The sequence below is a fragment of the Phalacrocorax aristotelis genome, chromosome 1 (genome assembly GCF_949628215.1).
Source record: "Phalacrocorax aristotelis chromosome 1, bGulAri2.1, whole genome shotgun sequence".
NCBI lineage: Eukaryota > Metazoa > Chordata > Aves > Suliformes > Phalacrocoracidae > Phalacrocorax > Phalacrocorax aristotelis.
This window is the reverse complement of record NC_134276.1, coordinates 145,831,711-145,844,719: the sequence shown is the minus strand read 5'-3', so window position 1 is coordinate 145,844,719 and position 13,009 is coordinate 145,831,711. Positions and strand designations below refer to the sequence as shown.

General features: G+C 42.8%; 1 protein-coding gene across 2 annotated transcripts in view; it reads left to right on the top strand.

Annotated features, from left to right (window-relative positions):
* The window catches only part of SOX5 (SRY-box transcription factor 5), a 722,135-nt gene that overhangs the window by 55,028 nt on the left and 654,098 nt on the right, over positions 1–13,009 (top strand). Inside the window, exon 1 of one of the 2 annotated variants that reach the window (XM_075114227.1) lies at positions 12,572–12,687. The exons of the other annotated variant lie outside the window; for it this stretch is intronic. The gene's annotated coding sequence lies outside the window, so the exon portion shown is untranslated. Of the gene's footprint in view, positions 1–12,571; positions 12,688–13,009 lie in introns of those variants that run through there. 2 annotated transcript variants of the gene reach the window in all.

Sequence of the window (13,009 nt, the reverse complement as noted above, 5' to 3'; positions counted from 1 at the left end):
ATAGGCCCCTTCCCTGGAATGGGAATGCATCCCATTAAAACGCATCGTAAGAAATAAAGGTAGGCCAGGTTCACACCAGTCATCATTTTTTTTCTCTTTTTCTCTGTTAATTGCATTGTTTCACCATCCACTTTCTAAAGGACTTTGTAGTTGAAGTGGCTGTTTATTAAAAAGGAACTTCTTAGGGTGGCTCAGCTGAACTGTGTTCTCGTTGGAGTGAAACAGGATGCTTGGCCCAAACCTTATTTCCTTCATTTCACTCTGTTCTATTAGAAGCACTTTCCTGCATCCTGCAGCAAAATATCAGCAACGCTGTGTCGTTTCGAGGCCGGGGCATTTGAAGGGATGGGTGATCACGGAAATCTTCATTTGTCAATCGCAGAGGCAATGAGGGTGCCGTGTCTTACCGTGGGTCATTCTTTAGAGCCAGTTTTCCACTTTCCACTTTTCCCACTAGAGGGGGTTACATGTTCTAGTTCAAAGCGCTACAACAGCCCAAGATAAGATGGCGCTGCCTCTTGTCCACCTATATTTTTAACTGATACAGTTAATTCATAAATACAATAATGAGCTGACAGTACTAGGACTTGAGGTCTTAATAACCATTACAAAAATCATTAATTACCAGGAAATTAGAGAGGTGTCTGTTAAGTGCTTAAATATGCAACCTTCTGTCCACAAACAAGAAATCCAAACGCTTGCCTGAATCATAGCGAACTTCCCACACACTGGTTATAAGCTATATCTTGTTTATTTCTGCATATATTACTCTCGGTAAATGATTAGATTTGTCACCCATGACCCAGTATGCTGTTTGCAATTATTTCTTATATTAAATTAATCACTACATATTTACTTTGAGAAATTATTTATGATATATCGATGCACGCATGCGTATAAGTGTATGTGAGCACATGAACTTTCCCGATTGCCTTTCCTCTTGTATGGCAAATTAGAAATAACAGCATTCAAGCCAGTGGAGTCATGCTGATGGGGAAACTAGCACAGGGGGTGGGGGTGGGGGTGGGGAGGGGAATTGTTATACGAACTTATCTTTCTTTGTTATTTTAAATATTTCTCCTTATTTACTGAAGTCTAAGGATACAGACAGTCCAATCTCCGTTAGCATATACGTGAACACTTGTGGCTCTTAGTTGCAAGGCTGCTGGTGTGGACTGCACTCAGTCTCGTTTTTTCCACCTCCCACGTCTTGTGGTTGCGCCTGGGTGGGGTGATCTGCATACATATGGACTCTCACCATATCTTTGGCACTTTGTGTAGCAGTAATACTACCCAGATAACTACTTTGCAGAATCAGATCTTTTGTGAATTACTGACTGGGTGAAAGTAATTCACATGGCTCGTGACTTTTTCCTGAGTAACGTAAAGCCTCTCCTTTATAGAATGATACTTAAATTGTAGCAGCTCGTTCTCAAGCTTATGCTATGCATAGAAACAGGTCTTCCAACAGTTTGAGCTCCTGTAATGTTATGGAGGCTTTTTTTTATAAAAAGCTTTCTATCTCTGTTTAGTTTCCAGCTAAACTTTTAGATTTTTCATTCTCGCAGATTTCTGTTCTGTGTTGTTTTGTTCTTCGTTGCAATGCCTTCTCTGTCTTCTCGGAACATAATTTCTTCTCAGCAGAACTCACCCCCATCGACTTCCAAGTCTGAGCTGAATTTACAGATCCATTGTGATTGAGAGGGTTCAAAATGAGACAAATATTCCCTTTTAATCTGTTATATTTCTGAGGTGCTAATTACTTTGCCACCTCTTATTTGCCGCCCAGTTCAAACTGGCAACCCAAATACTATGAGAAAGCCTTTTAATAATCTTTCAAGAAAATGATACAGAGTAATTTACTTCTGCAACAAGTAACTTGCTTCGGGAAGGGGATCACTGGGACCCAGACAGTTGTGATAATGTGGATTTCAAATCATAAACACTTCATCTTGAAAAGAAACCAGAGTTATACCTATTAAAAACAAAGGTTTAAACAGCCTTGTACGTTTCAATACTTTTGTCTGTAAACATATAGCATTCTTTATCCAGATACAAAAGGTGGACTGGAGCCTCCAGCATGTATACATACAAAGTCCTTTCTTGACTTTTTGACGCTGTTCCTTGCTTAACTAATGCTAATAATTAATTCAGGGACACTGGATTTTATGTAACCTCAGCGGATGATCTTCTCAGTTACACCTTGTTGCAAAGCACCAAGGCAGAGACAGGCGGGAAGCGATACTGCTTTGAAAGAAATGGCCTCGTACCTTGGTGGAATGAGTATGCGTGTGAACCCTTACTGACACACAAATGAACTGTGTTTTTTTTGAAGTATTACATTATTTTGTCTTCTGGGCTGCCTGGAGTTCTTCCAAGCGCAACTAACAAAGGCTGGAAGAAAGGATTCAAAACATCATGGAGGGAAAAAAAAAAATCTTTGCTAAAGACTAGAATGGCTTTTTGGTCTGTTGCCAGGTACGCAGGGGAGGGTGCACTGAGCTCGTGCAGCGGCAGCGAGTCCCGGGCAGGTACCCAGCTGCCCGCACAGATGCCAGGCAGCCGCCACTTCTCAAGCAACAGGGGGAGACCGAGTGGGGTGTGGGGAGGAGGAGGAGGAAAGGGGCATCCTTTCTGGGAAACACATGCCAGCTGAGACTTTCTTTTAGGCTTCTTCTTGGTTGCCTGCTTGCTTCCCTTCCCTCTGCTCCCAACCAAAAATACGGTTCATCACAAATGAAAGAACCATTGGTCCAGTTAGACATTAGCGAACTGTATGAATTATAGGCAAACAGATAGATGTACTGAGTAAAAAATATTTTCTCTCTTTATACAAGCAGAAGAACCTCTAGTAGTGAACCGGCTTGCCTTCAGAAATAAAACCAACAGAGGAACCCTGCTAGCCATAGAGTCGTAGCTGGGTTTGCTATTCAGTTCAAATATTTAGTTCAAATTCTGTATGACTTTGCTTTCTCCTTTGGACTTAACGGAGGCTGCTATGGGCAGTTCTGATAGCAGGTTTCATTGTACAAACTCAAATATCCAGTGTCTGCTCACGCATGGAAACTTATCGTTTCATGGAAAATTATTTTACCAGTACCTGAGCTTAAAAGCCCCGTGGCTTCATTTGCATATAGACATTTCAGTTGCTTCTGACACTTTGCATTACCGTGCCTAGGGTAAAGCAAAATATCACATGACTATGTGTAGACTGACTTATTTTGTAGCCCTGAAACTTATGACTCTCTCATTAAAAAAGAAATCCCAAACCAAATAGCTTAACTTTGCCCCTCAGTCTGCAGTACCAGGATTTGGCCTGTGGATTCAGTTTATAGCAGGTATGATTTATCTGTGTACTGTGTTGGAGGAAGACACTGTCCATCCTGCCCGGAAGACTCCCAGTTGCACAAAGCATGTGGGATGAGTTATTAGACACAGAAGTGCGTGGGAACTCCAGCTGTCACCCTGCCAGGTAGCCCCAGCACTAGCTGTGGAAATGTAGCTCTTAAAAATGCCCACAGCACCTTCCTGCAGGGGCATCTCTGGAAAACTCCTCCCCTTCTAGGATTAAAAATACCAGTGGCTAGCAGGACACCTGAGGAAGGCCCAGTTAGCAGCTTTTAGCTGTTTCGCCTGTGCGATCGCAGATCCCATTGAACACAGCTGCCAAGATGATAATCATTTTCAGCCAGTGACATTTTTCATGAATGCTACAGTTTGCGAGAAGCATATTTTTTGATCTGCTATCCTTCCCTCCCCTATCTGTCAGAAGTTGGTTATAATCAATTGGCACTCGTACAACACGTCTTCTAACCAGCCAAGGATCTTTAAAATAGCTTCACCTACTTCTGTTCGCATTTTTCAGAGAAGGGATTTTGAAGCCAGAGGAGCTGACACGCCTCACTCCAGGTCACACAGGAATCAGTGACAGAGATACAGCTGGAACTGGGCATGAATCCTGTTGGTTGTTTTCCTACACTGGGTTTTCCTCTGTGCTTACCTTAAGTGTTTTTTTAATCCTCCCATTTCTGTCTGACATCCTTTACTAGAAATTTGCTAATCTCAGGATTATGCAAGGGAGCATATTTTCAGTCATAGGATGCTCACATGCTTCACAGACCAGGGTGAACTTGGGCTCTCTGTTGCACGCTTGTCCGATATGCACGCACACAAGCACCAGCTGGACATCGATCATTAGGGAATTGATTACGCCAGAACGGGTGAAGATGGAAGCTTGTGAAGTACAGTAACAGGATTGTGCTTAGCACCTCTGTGGAATAAATCTGTCCAATAGAAGTCATTCCTTTTGCTACAAAAATAATGTTCATCTATGTGCATTCTTCTCTGATGACCTGTGTCTCCGCAGAAATGGTAATCCTGCCACTTATCAGTAAGTTGCTTTTTAGGAAAACAGCGGGTGAGGGGGGCGAACAGGTTGTAGAGGAAGGTAACATGAAAGTTGGATGGTGATTAGGTTTCAATGCCATTCCAACTATTCAGCAACTAAATAGGTTGTAACTCTGAACAAAGGAAGTTGAAATAGGAAAAGATGGCTTTTCCAGCTCCTGAGTGCTTCAAAAGATGTTAACCATTCCTGAGTAAGATGCTGTTACCTGCTATAAACTAAATACTAAATATTTCATTATCCTGAAAGTGGTGAGCCTTTCAAGGCCTCAAAAGGCTGGGAGCAGCCTAACTACCATAAGCAGTGTGAAAGCTCGCTACTTTGTGACTGATGCTCTTCAGGGCTCCTGTGAGTCTTCCTTGGTGCCTCTTCCTCTTGTCCCATGCCTGTTGTTGACCCTTCACACCTTAAAATTCAGTCTCTGCTTCCTTATGGCTACTTCTTATCTCACAATCACTTTTGCCTTTAAAATCTCCTTACCCAAAAAGGAAATTTAATTAATCAGCTGCATGAAGGCCTTTACTATTAAAGTATCAATATGAATCTAAGAAAGAGAAAAGAATATTCCAGATAGAAACAGCTGGTGTCTGCCTAAGGAGGGCTTCAGGAATACTATAGTTGGAGAATCCTTGCTGTGAACTCTTGGGTTTGCTCTTTGTCTGCAAGCCTGGCTTCTAATCCCTTTTCTGGGTTTACAAATACCAGCCCTGCTTCTGGCTTGGAGGATGAACACAATAGAGTTTTACTGTAGATTTTTTCTGAACAGAAGTCCACACTAGAGACCTTCTGTTTTTTCTAAACTTTTCAGTTTGTTTTGAAGTCATTTAAAAGATAAAAACCACATTAAAAGTATGCCAACTAATTTAGAGCCCCCTAATCGGTCTGACAAGAGTTGTGCGTGAGATTTTTTGATATGCCTAACATATCCATTTCTGCAGTTTCCAGAGAGCCACTTGACTTTTTGTTTCTATCTTGATTTCATCTTTATTGCCTGCCATCTTCTCTTCTGGCCTCCTTTCCTGCTTTGGCTCTTCTTCACAGTGCCCTGAAACTGGTGCCAGCAGGTGGCCAAACCTTGGGATTCCCTGCCCTGGAGCTCACCCTTTATTCCAGCAAATGCTGGGACAGTCCCATGCTCAGCCATACCACAGGCCCTGGGTCCTTCACCTACAGCAGATCACCACACACAATCAGGTCTTTTGATTACATGGTCAGAAGAGAAAATAAGCCCATTTAAACCAAGGCAAAACAAAAGCTATCTTTTGCTAGCGAAATTTCAAGTTTATCAGTAACAGTTCTTCACGTAAACATTTTCAGAAATAGATCGTTGGTTTACTCATCTCTTTACCTCATTTTGTCTGGAAGGAACTAGTTCTGCAGGAATCAGAAAAGATAAAAAAAGACTTTCCTGAATGACCTTCATTTTTTTGGCAAAAGATTTGCAATCAGATCTTACGTGTCAGAATGACTAAGAGTGGCTGGATGGTGGGACACACGTGCTCCTTGAAAGCTTTTTTGTGCTGCGATGTGAACTGGGGAAGCCGAATCACCAGTCATATGGCATATGTTTAAAAATGTTGTTGAAATGAAACTCTCTTAAAAAATAGTATACAACCGGTAGCGTAAGAGGCTTTTTGTGACTGTACGCACATACGTTTTCTTTGTATTTTCTTTTTTTTTTTTTTTTTTTCTTCTGGTGACTGAAACTGAGCTCCAGAGAAGCTATTTAGGGACACGTGTAAGTGCCATTGACTTTCAGTCAGATAGCAGGTATGTAATTGCTTTTGATAGTTGCATCAGTTATGTGACAATTAGGATCAATGTATTTAACGCGTGCACTAGAAGTTTTGCTTTTCTGCAGAGAGAGGGCTTTGGATTTCCTGGATGCTGAAATCAGCATGTTGAAATGCTTTAGGAATATCTGTGCCTTTGACGTGATGAGCTGCAATCTGATTCTCACCGAGAAACCTCTGAAAGATTTGGAGAGCTTTGTGTGTTTATATTTTTTTGCTACTTCACATTGCTGATATCTGGCACTTCCTATAGCTAGGTGATATTTGCATATTGTATATAATTATTGTTTATGGAATAGTAAGTTACATTTCTGACTGAAATGGATCATTGTATAAAGCTGTAAAGTTCCACGAAATAGCTCTGCAGTGTCAAATACTGTGATGTAAATTGCAGCGTATTTACTATGTGTTTCTTATATTGTGGACTATTTTTTTGTACCACAGAAGCATATGAAAATAGTAAGAAATTAATGTGTTTGGGTGTGTTGTTTTTTTTTTTTCCCCCCATGCTATTATTTGTAATTTCTAATGCCATTTCTTACATCCTGTTTCACACCAAGAGTCAGATGCTCTTGTTTTAACTGTTAAGGAAGTCTGAACAATTTGATCGCAAATGAGGACAGTTCTGATTAGACAGACTAAAGAAAATAAAAGACAAAACCCAGCCTCCTCTCCTGGATGCAACCTGACTGCCAGAGTACTTCCCACACCACCACACAGATAGCTAGGTTCATTTTGGAGCATCCAGCTGTGAGGTGACACACTTAATGCACCAGTGATCTGATCCAGTATAGAAAATCTTTGGGGCCTGATTCTCCAGTGCTTCTCACCTTGTGCAGTCATTTGTAGTGAACAGCCTGAATACCTACACACTGTAAAAGCAGAATATAAAATATTTTGTGCTGCTTATCCTTCACTGCATACCTGTAACCGCATGAGCAGGTGTATGAGGTGAAACAGGCTTTAAGCTCCTGAGAGAATTTTGTTTGTATGGAATTGTAAGGCTCTTTGTTTCCTTTAAACGTAAAATATAAAGATGTACGAGCCCTCTAGACAGTGATCTTATAAGCATTGCCATAGGATACTTGCAGAGCAATAGGACATGCACATGTTTAAAAATGTGTAGGTCTAACAGTCAAAACACAGACTAGGGCAAGTGCTAAACCTGAGCCTTTCTTCTGAAATTCAGACATTGCTTGTTGGTTTAAAGCGCTGCTTTCCTAACCTAGCAATCATTTCGGAGAAGGAGCTCCAATGCCAATTTTAAATCAGCGATTGCTCTGTTACAAATACAAACGACATCTCCTTGCATTGCAACCTTCTCTCCTCTTTGTTTTTATGATAGTAATTTAGTGAGATTAGGAGCTTGTGTTACTCCACAAAAGATGGTAGTGCAAGAAAACAGCTTGACGTGAAAAATTTTGTATTGAAAACTGTACCGGCTCTATGATTTTTCAAACAAATGTCACAAATTAAGAGAACAAACTTTCTCGTAAGGAACAGTATATTTCACTGGGGATCTGGCTGCTTCTTAATTTTTGTTTGATTTTGTAATATTTGCTTTTCTTGAGGGTATTATTTACTGCGTACACACTAGATGATAAACCTACAGAAACTGTGCTAAATTTTAAACGGGTCACACCATTTTTTTTCCACATCTATTTTAATATTAATTACTACATCTTAATATAAAAAAATTATCTTGCGGCACAAATGTTGATTATATTCACAATTAGAGGCTTTTGGCAATGATGGGAAATTGAGTCATTTTTTCTGTCCTTTTACAGCATTTTATTCTTTTGTTTTTATTTAAGGAGCACTGCAGAGATACTAATCTTAATAAAACAGTATATACAAATCCCTGTTCCTGTGCTACTGATAAGACACTAAGTGCTCAGTCCTGCTAAAACTTACTCACAGGAACTGGCCTCTATTTTCAGAGGTCACAGGTGATTTTGATTACCTCCCTTTTTCCGTCCATCACCAGTTTTAGAAAATGGGGCTAGATTTAAAAAATGAAAGACACCTGCTCTCGGAAAACTCTGTGCCACTTGAGGCACCACAATCTCTTCAACTCGTGGAGCACCCAAAACTCCTAATCGCTTTGTAAAACTTTATGTTGCAGTCCTTGCTTGAATTTAATGTGCACGCTGTGCACAATGCCGCGCCACGCTGACATACCTGGATTACTTGGGGGTCTGGAAGTACCACACTTGCGCTGGCCTGATGGTCTGCACTGACTAATTAGTCCTCAGCGACCCCCACTGAGCCATGCAAGACACATTCCTAGTGGTCTCCGTACATAAGTAAGCATCACCACATGGTTTCTCATCCTGCAAGTGCTTCCTCCACTTCCAGTGGTGGCTCAGTGGAAAACACTATTAATTAACCTAGTGGTGGGGTGAACAGCCGAGAAAGAAAGGGGACAGCCAGAATATACACGAGACCACCCACTGCGATCCTTGACTGGTTCTCTGGCCTTTTGGTAGGCATGTAAGTGAAGCTAGGCTTCGGGGGTCCCTGCCTGAGGCTACAGTATTTCCTCTCCCTCTGTGTCATGGCATATAAACTATGGTCTCGGGACACTGTCACCTGATTTGTTGTTTTAGTATCAAGAAAGGTATGTTCTTCTATTAGGGTATAGTCGGGGAAGGCATAGGAAGTTTTCATGGCCTTTGTAGTCAGGGGTAGGCTGAGAAGTTGGATTTGGAATGTACGAGAATATACGTATTTATTCATTTGCTGGAATTTATGGAAAACCTTCCAGAATGTTCAGTGTGGACAAGGGCTGAAATTAAGGAGAAAACTGGACCTTTGCAATCAGATTTGTGCCTAGGAAAGAAGCAAAGCTAAATGAAGTGTGTAGGGCTTTAGGTCCTCCTTTGTTTTCATGGGGAAGGGTTGAGGGGTGGGCTTCGGGCGTGAGCTCGTCGTGAGAGAGAGATTAGGGAGGATCTGCCCTAAATTGTAGCTTTGTAATCCCTGCACTGGGCCCACTTAACTGCTTGACATGTGAAAATATTGTGCTAATGAAGTTCCAGCCTGCTTCTTAAATCCATCCTTGTGACTGTCTTTATTCATCTGTGTGTCCTGAGAGATTATGCTTATTTTCATATATGTGGGTAATCTCATTGAAATCTAAGAGTTACTAACGGTAGCATGATAGATGAGTGTTTTGGGCCTTTAATCTATTACTGAAACTGAAAGCTGTTTACAGATTCTTGTAATATTTAACGTTTGCTCAGCGTGGACAACTAAAAGCAAGTATCTTAACTTTTTCAGCTGGCTTCCTTTTCTTTTTATCATTCCGTATGCCTGCAATAGTTTAAATTACAGAACACCTAATCAACATTTAGTTCAATCAACATTTCCTGTTTCTTTCAGATTTTGTATCCAGCTTCTACTAAAAATAAATATATCCCGTATTTAGTCGATAGGACCTAAATGTGGGATCCAAAACGCATTTAAAGACCATCAGTTACTCTCCTGAAACATGACTCTATCATTTAGTTTGAGGAACCAGCTAGCAAGACACTGGATAGAGACCCCTATACAGGGACACACCGGCAGCATGCCTGATGTTCCCTAGGAAGTTGTTTGGATGTCTTTCTGCAATATCATAGCTGGGATTCTCTATTGCCTCTGGGGGAGAGGAGACAGGACCTGCATAGAAGCAGATTGCTTCAATTTAAGTAACAGAGGCTTTTCCTGCTAACACAAATCAGTGCAAGTATTGCCCTGATTTTATTACGGAGAAGCAGATAAGCCATGCTGAATGTAAAAGACGAGAGCGATACTTTGACTGATTAGGATGGCATAAGGGTGTTCTTGTGCTGATGCACTCTGATACAAAAACAGATGTTTGTAAGTTCCTAAGTGGTTTCTTCATTTTGATATGGCTCTAAGGTTATCGCAGTACTTCAATAATTGGATTACTTTGGTACAAAGATAATGTTGTTTTACAGGACTAGGGCTTTGTTCTTCAATGCCGCCATTTATACCTCTGAAAGGTAGTAACAAACCATTTCCATATGAGAAAGGCAGCGTTTTACACCAGCTTTTGTGAATATGAGTGCACCAAGACTCAATGTCCTCAAAAACTGGAGGTGTCTGAATTTTCCAGGAGGATGAGGCAAGAAGGCGCACGCAGTAGCTCACGAAGAGTGGCAGCAAAGGGACAAAGACAGGGAGAACTGAAGATGGATCAGCACTGCGCAAGCAGAGATATCTCCCCGTACGTTTCTTCCTTATGGAGCTGTGCCTACAAATGTAATAGTTGAACGCAGAGGTACAGGGGAGGGGGCAATTTAGTGAAAGTGGACCCTGTGTATCAACCACCTTCACTAAGCATGGACAGACTGATTTCCAGATGCACACTGCTCACTCTAAAGCTGTGTGATACTTTTCATTTAAACACAGTCGTGTTCCATGAACTCAGCTAGAACAGAACCACACTTGAGCCACGCTTCCCTTCCCTGGCGCTGGGAAACTGAAAGCTAGCCAGAGCTTTGCAAATTTAAAATTTAAACTAGGTAGCCGTCTTTGCACAGTAGCCTACCTCTCATTGGGCAAGTTGCACCATTTTCTTTTGTGCTTTCTTTAGTTATTCAGGGTGGAAAAATGGCTTGAAGCTGTGCTCCCAGCTGTGTCCAGCCCATGTGTACTAACATTCAACATCCTGTGCTCTCAAATATGCAGAGCTAAATAAGGAGATGTCTTTAGGTTCTACTAAAAAGCATTTGGTTGACTGAAAAGTTTGAAATCAGTCAATGCAGAAATGGTAACATCCTTTAAATAATAAAAAAAAAGCAGAATGAATCCTCAGCAACAAATAGTAAAAATTAAATTATTACTGGCATTCACAATTATTGTTTTAAAAAGTGCTTGGTAACAGGATGATATAAAGTCCTTGAGGGATGAAATGTCCGTATTATTTAAGAAAAACTCAAATACAGCTAGTACCAGTCCAATGGGGCCTTTTTTTAAATTCTCTTTTCCACTGAACACCTTAATCCTATTGTAGAAGTAGAAAAATACAGCTCCTGTGGAGAGCATAATACAATCTCACACCATTGTGCTTTTGATCTTAAATAAAATGCACCCGCATTTGGCTTTTTTCTCTTTGCTCCAGATTAGTTTTGGACCCAACCACCCTAATTCCTTTCTTGTGTTGAACTGCAAGGAACTTCACGGTGATTGTAAGGAGGGTTTGGCACAGAGCAAGAAGTAAAGGGGGGGGGCGGTGCCTATGGGAAAAAAAATGTGTGGGAATCGTATCAACAGCAAAGCTCTGAAAGATGTGGGGAGGACAGACATACCCCTGTCAGCCTAACCCAGAGAAATCTGGCTGTAGGCCCCTAGGCTTGAGGTTACCTGAGCGGAGCTTTCCACAGCATATTTCATTACCTGTGCTGGTACCTGGGGCTGCCAGGTGTCAGAAGGGGGGTTTGCATGAGCGGGTGGGGTCTGAGGACTTGCCACTCTGATGACCAGTACGAGAACTTGTACAGAACTTGGTGGCTGGGGCAGGTGAAACTTTGTCATTCAGCATGTGGGCACCTTGCTCAAATGTCTGGGTTTGATCCAGATGAGGCAAGTTTGGGTGGGTTTTTGGGTGGCTTTTTTTTGGATACAACTGAGCCATGGGCCATTACCCATCTGGCCTGCTCAGCTCACCACAGCCAGCAGCAAGTGGGCCCTGCAAGTCACACTGGCACCCGGCACCTTGAGCCCGTGCTGTGTCAGAAATGCTGCTGCAGAGCTCAGGGGTCCCGTTCCTCTCCCGGTCTGGCTTTTTCTCTCTGGTAATAGGAGGTACCAGGCCAGCTGGGAGGGCTGATGCTTGCATCTGGGCAGTGCTGGCCAGCCTCGTGCCGGGCAGCGGTGTGCTAGATCTGCACTGCTCCCATCCCACCCAGAGGACTCCTGTGGGAGTTCCTGCTGGAGAGGTAGGGAGGAATCCAAGAAAGAAACATTCCTCCATCTCTCTTTTTTTTTTTTTTTTCTTTTTCTTTTCCCTTTTCCAGTCAGGGTTACAACCCTCTCTCCCCACTCCAAGGGGAAGTCTCACTGAATCAGCAGTTGTGAATATTATCTGTGCTGTTAATGTTTTGCATCAAAGGGTAAAATCACTTAGGGACACACACACACATACTGAAAAGATCATATACAATAATGCATCCAAGCAGGGGGAAAAAAAAAAAAAAGGTTGTAGCGCTCATGAATTCCAGATGATGACTTTTTAAATCCCCAAGAAGGCAGTGAAATTGTTTGATTGTTCTCGTTAATTATTGGACTTGTCCCAGTATCAAATATTTGTAGAAGATAAGACTTCCCTCGTGGAGATGAATAATAACTGAACTTGCTCTTCTTTGAAGAATTTGGCTCAGGGTGCGTAGCTCTGCGTTTCCCACTCCCGGGCTCCAGCCCCGTCCCGCCGGCTTCACGAGCGCACATGTACCAAACGCTCCATTAAAAAGACAAGACCCCGTAAGTAAATCAAGGGGGAGAGGAGGAGGGGGACTCTGTGAGGGGAGCGGGGGCGGGCTGCCCGCCCCGCCGCTTCTTCCCCCCGCGCCCGGGCCCCGCGGGCGCCCACCGGGAGCCGTTATTAAGTACAGGCAGGACAAGCGCTTGCCGAGAGGAAAAGGCAACCACCCCCTCCACACACACACCCACACGCGAAGCCCCGGGAGCGGCCGGCTGGGTCCCCGTGGGCGGGTGCTGGTCCCCGCGGGCTGGCGGTGGCCGGACCGGGCCGAACCGCGGGGCCGGCCCGGGACACGGCTGGGCTCGGCCGAGGAGCGGCGGG